This window comes from Coffea eugenioides, chromosome 5 (genome assembly GCF_003713205.1).
Source record: "Coffea eugenioides isolate CCC68of chromosome 5, Ceug_1.0, whole genome shotgun sequence".
NCBI classification, from domain to species: Eukaryota; Viridiplantae; Streptophyta; class Magnoliopsida; order Gentianales; family Rubiaceae; genus Coffea; species Coffea eugenioides.
The window spans coordinates 48763679-48777118 of NC_040039.1; positions in this window are offsets into that span (position 1 = coordinate 48763679).

A 13440-nucleotide genomic window follows, 5' to 3' on the forward strand; every position below is an offset into this window, starting at 1 on the left:
GAGTTTAATAACTATGGGTAATATACACTTTTTAGCTAGCAAACCAACGAATCCTTCCCCCTCTGGTGCTCTATTTTCTGACTTCCTCATGCAAGTCTTACCTGCATTGGTAACCCACACTTTTACGTAGCTATATACACTTTTAGCTAGTATCCTGGCAGCAATAAAGAGATATTTTATTGTCTAGTACCAAGAATGAAGTCTTCTCAACCCATTTTCCTTCTTGGTAATGGTATCTGTCTTCCTTTTTTGGTTTCCCTTCTAACATGCGCTTTTGGCTGGCTAAACTTCTCAGCCTCCCTCTTGACTTGAGTCTTTAAACTGGATGTTTGGTGGAGATTAACCGCATAATGGTGTTGATGTTTTCGTTGCTATTTTTTTTCCAGTGATGTAGACACTTTTGATATTTTGAGAATCAAAATACATATCTTTCACTATAAAACCGAAACCCTTTTCCAGTCCATTGGCAAAGCAAAACGTGAGAAGAGAAGACAGAGAAAAAAAGACAGAGAAGAGAAGTGTTACAAAAAAAAAAAAAAAAAAGAGGGAAAAGAGAGTTGAAGTCATGGGAAGGGACAAGGGGAAGGAAAAAAGAATTGAAAACTTCTGTTACGCTTGTAACGAGAGTTGGTGGTTGGCAAGATCCATGAGGAAACACAACAGAAAGCATCATCGCGAGCTTGAATTTGAGTGTGGATATTGTGGCACGATGTTCGAGTCTCAAGAGCAGTGTGACGAGCACAAGGCACTGAAGCATCGACGACATTTTAATGTTAGCCACTATTAGTTATAAGAGTCAAGTATTAGAAAAGTAAAATGTTAGTGTCAAATGGTCTGCTTCTGCACTCTCCAGAGACATTCTGGAGAGCTTGCAACAAGTTACTAGGAAGGTGTCAAAGTTTGGTTGTTAGGGTCAAATAGTAGTATGCTTCTTTGCTTAAAGCACTCTCCGGAGACCATTTCGGAGAGGTTGCAAGTTAACAGTGGTAAGAAGGTGTCAAAGTTGGCAAGTTACTAGTGGTAGGAAGGTGTCAAAGGCTTGCTGCTGTAAAGTTTCTTATCAATCAATATAATATAATATTTATATATTTTTTTTTTGTCCCTAGCCATTAAAATTCCAACACCTATTGCTCTTTTTATCTGTCGGTATATACTCCTTCTACTGGAATTTTTATTAGGGAAGTAAATCTAAGCTAATACTAAAGACTTGTATTTTCAATTGGGAGTGGTGGGGTTATTATATATGGTATCTCGGGGTGTGGTGGCCTTAGAGAAATGGCTTTTCGAACCATTTTTCCATAACATTGAAGCAACTCCTCTTTCTGATCTTCGGACTCCAAATGTTTATACAGCAATGGGTTTAATTCTGGCTTGCTGTAATTAAAGACTTGAAATTGTAAGATGCCAACAGATCGATTGCACTATACTTGGGGTAAAATAATTCTCCTGGGGACGTCTTCTTGCTCGTCGTTCATTGCTGCAAATTAGGAACTTCATTTGCGTGCCATGTTGCAACAGCAGCCTTTCTTTTGTTTGTTTGTTTGTTTGTAGGAAGCTATAAGTTCATTTTAAAAATTAGCATGTACCAGTAGTATCATTTGATTTCTTCTATTGGTCTGCAGAATCTTCTTTGCGATTGTTGAGTTCAGCGACGGTGTTTCTTTCTTTCTTTCTTTCTTGTAATTGGATGGCTGAAGGTGGGATTGTCTATTCTCTTCAAAACAACCAGACAACGGGTAGCTTCTACATATTTATGAAATTTGGTAGCTTTTCCCAGAACCAAATTATTTCATTTCATGACCATTGTTTGGGGTCATCTCATCCGCAGTGTAGAATCTGGGGTGGGGGTCATCCACAGTGAGTGCACCCGACCAGTTATTAACATTCCCTATAACAGAAGAAACCGTCGTGCCTTCCTCAAGTTGGGTGGTGAGGTAATGCCACCGAATTAGAAGTTCTGTAGAAAGCCATCCTTCCTCTCAAATGCTGTATAAAAATTGCATTTGGTTGTCAAAGTGGACAGCAGCTGCAGTAGCAGAAAGATTAAAAAGACAAAAAATGAACCGTGCAAGCAAAAGATTTTCACTCACTCTATAGTTTACATCGTCTTTCTTTCTAGACTTGTTCGCAAGAGACGTGTGAGAAAAATGATGGACTCCCAAGCTAACGTGGCACTAACCTCCCTCCTACCTCCTCCCTGTCCTCCATATCCTTCAATTTTAGTTTTTTTTTTTTTTTTTTTTGCAATCATTGGCTTGTATTTCTTCTCTTTTGGTCGTATAATTTTCTTGTCAAAACCGACCTTCAAGTCTTATTTGAGATACTAAACAAATGACGACGGCCTGCATAATTTGTTTGATGGACTCATCTATGTGTTTGAATTAGTGTTTTTTTTCCCTTTTTAGTTTTTACTGGAAATAAGTTACACGAAGTCTGATGTTATAATCCAATTAATCTTCACCCAAACTGGATGTTCATATCCTTCAACCATTTTTTCTTTTTCATTATACCTTAACAAATTAATTTAAGCTCTAATGGAAAGAGAGCGTAAAATGTTTCAGTTTAAGGGCTACGCTCCTCCCTCTTGCTTTGCTTGCCTATTCAATGTGTTGAAACGCATTTTGGCTCTCTAACCACAATTTCATGCTACTACCCGCTGCCTAGAGGGTTGACTTGGCCGGCTCTTGTGCCCATCTTCCTTCTCCAAAGTCTCAAAGCCCCCAGGGCATATGGCGTAGCTCGGCCTTGTGTTGCTGGTTTCTTCACTGACCAGGGTTCGATTCGTGCCCGCTGCGTCGCACATCTTGACTCGCCCGGGAAATCTGTATGGGCCTGTCAGCTTCCCTCCGGTTCGGATCCAAAGGGTTCGAGTCGGGGCATGTTCGGGTTACCCAAAAAAAAAAAAAAAAGGTGTCAAAGCCAAATTTAATTAAATCAGACCTTCGCACCAGAAAATGGCTTTAATTTCAATATTTTGGCTTCCATATGGCATCAAAACAAATACAAAGTGAAATTGGCTTCAGAGCAAGTTTGCGTCTCCATGACCCTAGTGCCGTGCCCATGATGTCTTTGAAGGCGTGTTGTTGCTTCTGGTTCCATAAAATTGAAAATCTTGGAATTCCTTTTATTTTATTTGGTAAATGTATGGAATTATCAATCACAGCGTTCATTTGTAAATTCGACCTTTGACAGAATCTTTTTCAAGTAATAACCGATGGAATGAAAGTCAATTTGGTGTTGAAAATCAATTCTCCAAGCAATTTCCGTCGTCTTAAATCAGGGAACAAGGATATCGGGCTATCATCGATAATTTTTTCACTGCACTGGACTAAGTTGTTTGACTGCTCAGAGAATATATGCCCTCCAAATTTCCTGCGTTCGAGTAGAAGCTCATTCAAAGAATTCTTTTGTGTTTGTCTATGATATAGAAATCAGCAAGTAATCTGAGTTGATATCAAGACAAAGTAACCTTTTTAAAAGGAAAAGAAAGTGAAAACTTCTCAATCAAATGGTAGTTCATTTAGAACTACATATGAGTTCGATTTCACTTGAACGTAAATTCAATTTTGATACATAAGATGCCCCTCAAACGCCACAGAAACTATAAAATCCTTTATAAGGGAGCTATTCGCGCCCCCATGATGAAAGATTAGTTCATGAAATTTTCTATCAAATAATAATTCCATTGAATTAAGAAATGGGTTCCAACCAAATTACCCATCATATATTCAAAATGGCTTTAATCTAAATTATTTCCCCATGAAATCTATAAAAAAGCAAAACTACAAAGTACTAGTACATTTCCCCTTAAATAAGCACTTTGCCCTCTATTTGATAGTTTAAAACAAAATTGCGCGCCCTTATTATTTTATTTTATTTCTTTTTTGTTTATTCATTCCCTTGTTTTTCCTTTTCCACTACTTGCTTTTATTTTTTTATTTTACTTCTTTTACTATTTTCTTTTTTTTTCATGTCTCTTATGTCACTATTTTGTTTCACTTTCCCATTAGTATTACTCATTTGCGAGCGAGCTTATTATAATTATTTTTTACATATAATTTATTCTTGTTTTATTTGTTTACACTAATAGAAAAATTCAAGGCACGTAAATTGTATAGTGTATAAAACTAATATGTACTTGTCATAATAAAAAAAGTGTACATTACTAGCAATTTGAATATTTAAAAAGATATTACCAAACTAGAACTTTAATTTACTTAATACTTACAAATATATCCCATAAAAATAAAGTGCTTAATATTTTTATTACTTTTTTATGCATGGTTGATTAATCACAATTATTGTCATTGAATTTGTTATTGTTGTTATTAAAAATCAACTTATTTTAAATTCTAGATGCATTGATTTAAATAATATACGAAATAGTCTATACGCATAGATAGTATATGCTTTGTTATAGCATAGATTTTATGATAATTATTACTTCCAATAAAAACAAGTAAAAAAATAGAAATAAATAAAAAATAAGTTTAAGAAGATCAAAATTAATATATAGATAATAATAGTAAAAAAGAAAGAAAGTAGTTGGTCACATGAGAGAAAGGAAAAAAATTTATATATATAAAAAAAAAGACAAGTAGATAAAGAGAAAAAAGAAATAAAATAATAATTAATATAGAAAGAGCATTTTGTTGTGAAACATAAAATAAGGGGGCAAAGTGCCTATTTATTGAGTTTTAGGGGGAGGGTTAAAGAAACCTTCATTCAATGGAAGGAAAAAGACAACATTTATATCCCACCTTTAGCCTAAACACTTATTTTGTGTTTATATTAAAACAAACACAATTGTTTCCAATTTAACGGCGATTGTTTGTCAGAGAGCTTTTACCTTAACAAGTCAATAGAATTCTATCAATGTGAAAATTCTTATTTCTGTATACCACTAATATACTCCAGTGATCACTTTGTTTGATGTTAAGTAGGTTCTAAATATATATACGAAATTCTTGAGCCTTGTATTTTCAGCAAATTTATGCTTACAAATTAATGAAATTTCCCTAGAACGTTGTTGAAATTTTGAAATCTATATCTATATCTCACCTGCTAAAAGAAATCTTAAAACGTACGAGTTTATTATCCTACGAATAGTGTATATATATATATATATTTTAAGTGACAAAATTTTATGTCCCACCATCCCAATGGTAAAATGATATGTCAATAACAAACTCTTTTAAACATTTGTAATTTAAACTAAATTTGAATATTTTAAGATGATTAAGATTTTTTTTCTTATAATGTTTATGATGTCTAAGGAGATGCTATGTATTTATGATGTTTACGGAAATAACATGTAATAACAATTAATCAAAAAAGTAACAATTAAACCTGCGTACTCCCATACCAGTCTTTTTGAAAGGGTGCCAGTCATGAAAGCGGTTTTGACACCATTCAATAAAGGAGGAGGGAATCATTTTAAGGCGAAAATGTTGCCCGCTAGCTCTTCAATTAGAGTTCATCACAAAGCAGTATTGGGTTGCAAACCCAAACTGTGAATGCTATGTTTGGCACCCCTGAAGCTCGATACATTACATCATTAACCAGAAAGGTGGGAATTCAGGATGGATGGACTTTCCGGGAAAATGGGGTTCAATTGTACCATTTTCCAAGTTGAAAATTCCCATGTCTAGACCCCCTCCATCTCGGTCACCCCAGAAATTATCCGGATCATCGTCCGTAAAGTAGATGCAATTGGGTTTCAAGGATCCATTAAACTTGTATGCAGGCAAAGACGAAGATGGATTTCTACCAAGGAATAATGCCCGGTCTCCCAAACCGCTCACCTCAGTCCATTTGTAAGGATATTCATTATCATCAATATTTTCTTCTAAATGATCATGACAACCAAGCCTGTCCTCCAGCTTCAGAACGGAAAAACCAATTGTGTAATAATTCAGCACTTCACCATCTTCAGTTTCCTCGCCTCCACGAGTACGAGCAACTAGTAAAAGATCTCCTGATGACTCAACCAGGTACTTTTGAGTGTAATCTGGAGGTTCATAAGGAATTGGTGCAATTATTTTCGCTCTTGGTCCATCGCCACCACTCTTGTCATCATCGATGTCACAAGCAACCACACTTCCATGGCAATCCACTGCATACAGTTTGTCCTGGTGGAAAATAATATCCTGATAAGCCTTGGAAGGGACGCGAATGTTAGTCCACACCTCATCTCCTAGCCTTGCAAACGCTAATATCCTCACTTCGCCATATATTGCAGCTATAACACAGCAGTCCTGATGAGTGTGATCGTCATGCAAACCAGTCTTTTCATCCAGCCAAGGATTTGAGGACAATGCTACCTTTTCTACAAACATACTAAAGAGTTCCTGAGGCCTGTATTCGTGATGGTAGGCATAATGATCACTAAAGGCAAGCATGGAAGGAAGGGAAATCTGTTTACGGGTGAAGGGATGCACAAGACTAATTTGTAAATCATGGCCTAAAGTGAAGATGCATCCGTAAGATGCTCCCACACAGTTCCTGCCCGAAGCTTCGGGCAACTCAAATTCGTACGCCTTCAAAGTTGACAAGTTAAAGAAACGTCGAATTTTAGGTGCATCTTTTAATCCATCTTCATCCTCAACAAGCACGAACCATGGTGGTAAAGGAGGTGATTCCTCCTTCGAAGCATAACGGGACACAGATTGATATATTTCGCAATCAAGGCAGAAGAATATGTCATCAGTTTCTACCTTTCCCTTAGCCTCGTCCTCAGCATGCAGGAGCCAAGCAGGTACGAGAGGTTTCTGCTTTAAAGTACATGATGCAGATTGCCATGTTTTACAAGAAGCACAGTAAAAAATGTCATCAAGTCCTACCTTTTCCTCCTCAGCAAGCACCAGCCATGGAGGCAAAGGTGGTTTCTCCTTTAAAGTGAGCGATGCAAATTGCCACGGCTTGCATACTGCGCGGAAGACAATAAAGTCATGGCCAGCAAGTCGTTGGGCTACCTGTGCCAGCAACTCTGGCATAAGATTAGCCCAGTCCGCCATATATCATGTCAAGCGCGAAGATGATCTGTGCAACAAGGACAAAAAGGGTTTTGCAACTAGTAACAAATTTCGATCTTAAAAAAAGAAACAAATACATATGGATTCCTTCAGCATGCATAGACATGAACTACACCACAAAACGAATTTTATTGGAGAGTTAACAAAGCGTCAACTAGTAGTAGTTCTTTGACGAGCGTCATTAGGAGAGTCGATGCAATCTTTTTTGATGCTTATGTAAATATCCACAGCGAGCATCAATATTCAACCTACGCAAAAATTCAGTTAACATATTCATGTTATGTAGTCTAAAAGTTGCTGTACTCGTAGATTAATCACCCTCAGTAAAATTCGAAATTCCCGAATGATTCCCTTTCAAAATGAATAACTAACCCAATTGAGTAAGCGAAGTAAATCTTTAAGCACATTTGCACAGAGTACAAATGCTACTGACAATTTAGGACTCGTAACGAGTGAATGTAACTGAAAGCTGAAAGTTTGGTATGCTAACTTAGGACTTTTCTTGGATAGCAAATGTCCAACTTTTCGTCGACTAATTCCAACGTGCATTCTCTATGTTTCACCCTATAGTTTTCGAAACATCCCAAGTCACTTCACTACTTATGTGATAAATGAAAGTAGGCAATGTAAGGTTCAGGCATCATTCTTACCAGCATAATTCTTTGGAGACTTATAATGTGCACGACGGATTTCTCTCCTGTTCCTTGTTTCACTCTATTATATTACTATTTTTTATTCATAAATATTATATTTTAACTTTTTGTATTTCTTTAAAATCCATAACTACTACTAACCGAGTAATACACAAAATTTAAAAAACTCAAAAAATCAAAATACATAACAATTTAGGGTCAAGCGGGTGCAAAAATTTAGAAGAGAGAAGTCAGCGCAAGTCTTGCATGAGTATTAGGCATTAAAGTTCCAAGCAACTGCAAAGCATATCCTCGTATCTAGTTTTACGTTACCGCACAAAAAACGATATTGGATGTTCATTTGTACTTTACCCAAAAGACAAAAAGAATACAGATACCGGTTTGGTTGGATAGGAATGATTTGAAAAAAAATAATTTATTTGCATCACAACACAAATTTTAACACACTTTTTTATCTTTCCAATCACCTTTTTATCTCATATATATCATATCACAAAAAATTACAAAAAATGTTACAGTAATTATTTCAAATAATCTCCAATCCAAACACACTCAGTACACAGAAGCCAAAAGAACAAACAAAAATAATTAGTTGAAGATGTTTAAAAAGCAGAGCTAAGCAGGCGCACCTTTAATCGTATGAGAGAGCGGGGGGTGGATGCAGAGAGAAGTCGCAGGGCAGCAGGGTTAGATGATTAAGGAAGAGATTATATATATAAGCACCAGAAGAGGACAGGAAAAGGAGGAAAGGAAACTAATAAAAGAAGGAAACGATTATAAGAAAGGAAGTTTTGGTTATTGGAATATAGGTGTTTCCAAAACTTTTGGAATAACAATAATGTGAATTAGGGTCTCAGAAAAAGTTTATCGAGGAATTACGTATTTGGGAAAAAAAAAAAAAAAAGCAAAATGAAATATCTCACTATTGCAATGAAAGGGAAATGACTATTTTGCCTGTTAAATAAAGGAGTAATACGTCCTACAAAAAATTAGTATAAATTTTTTACACTTGCTGGGGCCTGGGGGCCTTTGGGTTCCATGACACAATCAAGACATCTTTGCTTACCCAAAAAAAAAAAAAAAATTCAATCCCCGAAGCATAGGCAAGAGAGTTCCCACCAAGCAATCCTTCAAGAAACATCCGAAATTTTCAAAAGCTGGCAATGGAATTGATGTTTGCAATTGTGAGAAGTATCAATGTTCAAATGAAAATTGGGGATACTGGTATTTACTGACGAATGAAAATGAGTATAGAGATGTTAAAACCAACGAATTCCTTCTGGAAGCACAATCAAGTGACTTACATCATGGTCTGGCTTTCTGTAATCACAAGAGTGAATTCACTCTGCCATAGATCTATCTCCATACAACAATCGGCTCATCTATCAGTGTGTTGCATCTGATAGCATCAAGACTCAAAAATTGAACCACAAACGATCTCAACCTCGGTGTCTAGCCCACTGCGTGTGTATTCTCAAAATTTGACTTGTTCTTTGCTCCTTGGGGTATAAAAAATTTTAGCTAGGATAAATAGAGCCTTCATGAAGCATTTACACAGATTATAAGCATTTGAAACTCAGAACTAGTGAATTCTTAGATATGGCCAAATCAGACAAGTTCTACCAATTTATTTTGGCACTGTATCTTCTTAGTTTTGCTTCAATCTACCACTTCAAGCATTGTCCAGAATTGTTGATCGGATCCTCTTGAATATCTTGTTTCTTTGAAACTTGCAACAGGGCAATCGATCCTCTTCCAAGGGAACCTAAGATATATATTGATTTGAACGTTCATCTACATTACCTTTGACATACCTTTGCATCACTGCATGCATTGTAATGTTTACCGTCAACTTGGTATTCGTTTTAGACGATAACTTGATAACGGATGTCAGCCATGCAGCGTTGAAAGCAATTATCAACCAAGCTTCCTCTCATGGATTGTCACTTCTCTGTGGTGTTTTAGCCGAGGTTTTGAAACTTGGCACTTAACCTCTTTCAATAACTCACTTTAGCAAGTATTTTCTACACCTAAATAATTAGAAAAAGAGAGGTTGCTTATGAAACATGTTTATTGTAGTTCAGTAGTATCGTCTATGCAATTGATTAAACACCAACATAAACTAAGTTTCCATGAAGTTGTTTTCGCTTTTGAGGACAAAGGTATGGTTCCTCCGATTGCGTATCCCCATATACAGTTATGGTTTGAGGGAACAAATCAACCAAAGAATTATGCTGGCCACAGTCCAGAAGTAGCACGCGCCGATCTGCGCTACCTGGCAAGAAATCACTTGCTACTAAAACTTGCTAAAATATACCACAAACTACAAAAGATCAGACTTTCAGGTTTGAATTCTTGTTATTGACAATATTCGTCTGCTTGGCTGTAGAATCTCCAGTGTCTGCTTCTTGCGACAATCTAAACTTTAGAATCTTATGAAGTTGTGTTATTGGCTTGACTTGCTTAGTGGGGGGCCGCTTGACGCTTGTTGTCTACTGTACATCTTCCGGAGAAAAGGTTAGCTTCAGATGGTCCTGTTTCTTGATGGAGCTCGGAAGCAGCATCTACAAACATAACTCAGCTTTAGTATAATATAGGAAAAGGTGTTCAATACATGTATTCCTAAGATTTTTGCTGGTACTATTAGAAGAAGGATACAAATTTAAGATGCTGGATAAATAATTAACTATGTAAAACGAAGAAATTCAACATTTCAAAGTCCCAAATGTGTCCAAACATGTTTGTAAAATTTCATCTACTCTTTCAGGGGTAATGGGGCAGATATTCTTCTTATTCCTCGTTTTCTCCCCCAGTGCTCACAGGAAGCCCAGAAAGGCAACGTAAAACAAGCAAAAAATAGGAAATTTTAGAACCCATAGCTAGCTTATTCTTTAAAGTGGGACAATTTGGCAATCATTTCATGTACAACTTTTAATTATGTCCCAAAAGAACTAACCTGAAAGCAACTCGAGGATCACCAAAAATTCCATTTCAAGTACTAAAGCAGTCATTCTAAGTTACATTTTCACGTTACTGAATGGCACAATATTCGTTGTAAGAAATGAAGGGCCTTGACTATGGTGAAAGAGTGGTTGTTGACCGGTATGCCAACCACTTGCACAACTACAAGCAATAATCATCAGAAGACAAAAGGATCCTTAAAAATTTCGGTTAGAATTCCATTGTGCCAATCAGCATAAAAAAAAAAAAGGGGAATAGACTAGCAGGTCTGGCAGAACTAAAATCTCACTCAGCTATCATGATAGCTCTACCCAAGTAGAATGAATAAAGCATATGTTAAAAAAAAATAAAAAAAGGCTAAAATCCTACGCTTTCAATTTGCCGGTGCTAATGGTTTATACTCGCTTTTTATCCCCTAAAGATAGAGATTGGCTAATGCATTTCAAATATTAGCAGTCATGCATTAGAACTACAATATGTGACATTAAATGTTGGCAAATTCACCTGCTAAATACGTTTCCTCAGATCATTCTAAAATTTCCAATTTTTATATTGTTTGGTAAAATAGAATACTACAATAAACATCACCAGAATGAGCAAAATATGATGTGTGACTGCAAAATTATGTTCAAGCAGACGGGAAGTAAAAAAAACTTTAAGAATTGTATATTACCATCCATAAACCATTCCCTATTTGAGAGTAATTCTGACCTGTGTCTTTCTGCTATAATAATACTTTAGGTTAGCACATCATCTTATACTTCTATAGCAAGTGCATAACACTTTAGGTTTGCATGAACCTCTGAGAGTAATTCGGGCAAGTTTATTCCTATAAATTCAAAGGTGTTGTGTTCGGGGGCAGGTTGAATACCAATGGATCTTCTAAGCTTCTTGCTAAGCACTGCAACACTATTTTCAAATACTACGATTAGATACTAAACACTGATTATATGTTTTAACAACTATTTTATAGATAATAGGATAACTCCATACTGGTTTAAACAAACAAAGTATAAGAACTCCTAAAACACCCTCGATATCTGAATAAACCATCTACCCTAACCATACTATGGCTGAAATCAAGACATGATACCTCTATCCAAGTCGAATGAAAAAAGCAAAGATAAGAAAAAAAAACCACCAAAAAAAGGTCAAAATCCTAAACTTCCAATTAGCTAGTACTGATTGTTTATGCTCTATTTCCCCCCTCCCCTAAAGATAGAAATAGGCTAATGCATTTCAAACATTAGCAATCATGCATTAGAAAAGTAATAAGTTACCATAGTATGTGACATTAAATGTTGGCAAATTCGCCTACTAAACGCATTCCCTCATTATTCTAAAATTTCTAATTTCCATCTTGCTTAGTAAAATATAATACTATAATAAAACATCACCAAAATGAGAAAAGCATAAAGTGTAACTGCAAAACTACTTGCAAGTAGATGGAAAGTAATAAAAACTTTAAGAATTGTATATACCATCCATAAACCATTCTCGATTTGAAGAAAGGTAAGCTCATTTAAGTATCTTGTTCAAATCTACAAGAAATTTTTAGCGCCATCAACTTGCAAATGACATACAAACAAGCTCAAATTTGGATGATATCAACCATAATTAGAGGAAACTAAGTGCTACAGTTTATCATGAACCAAACTTAACAGAAAAATAATTACTACTATCACCTTTTTGGACGAAAACATTATGCATTATTATCATTTTCATATCCAAATAACTACCTTTACCAAGCATACACCTCATTGTAATATAATTCCTTTCCTCTTTGCCCAATCCCTATCGTATTATGTAACTCGCTATTTACATTATCATCAAGTAAATAAAAACAGTTCACTAATTGAAACTGTCTCATTTTAGGCATAAACACTTACATTACACTTTCCTACCCTTCTTAAACTTGGCATCAGACCCTATCAATTTGCACGGACGATTATTCTAAGCAATTATTTCATGTTACCAGATACAGGCCATCAATGTACACAACTAACAAAACAAAAAACTTTACATTTGCCATGTAAAATGTGACTATGGCATTTTCCTCAAGGACTAAATTTTTTCATATTCAACCTTACCATAATTTAGCAAAAAAACTCATTATTCTTGCCTAAAACCTAATAAAAACACCTTTGCCAGGTAGTGTAGGTAGGTTATATAGTGTATTGCTGGCAGAATAAGGCTTTGGTAACTTAACAAAATTGTAAATCCGCTAATAAGTATTCATTAGCTAAAATAAGTCTCACTTTGAAAATACTGCAGAATATTCATTTTTTTACATGAATGTACTTAGCTCTATATTTTCCGGTAACTATTGCTATAGAAAAATGATAAGAAATGTCTCGCAAAGCTCTTCTCATCTGATTTAAATAGAAAAAAGCAATAATTCATTAAGACTAAATCTAATATTTGGAAAATAGAAATTTTTCAAAAAGAAAAATGATGGAGAAGAAACTTCACTAAAAATGAAACCAAGTAAGGTCATGTCTTCAACGATGGAAGTAAGTATACCATCATTATCCTAAAAGTAAGATGAATGGACAACATTTTCAGCAATTAAATGAGGGTTATATTCTCTGCATTAAGGATTAAAGTACCAAGGAAAAGCTATCTTCTTCCACCTCCCCAAGGTTTTCTTAGCATATAAAATAATATAATAGGAGAAATGAAAAATGTCTGAAAAGAAATCTTTGGAAAAACAACCATAAGAAATCACCTCCAACCACCCCAACCATTCCACTATAATTTGAACTATGTATCATAATAAGAAGTTTCGTCCT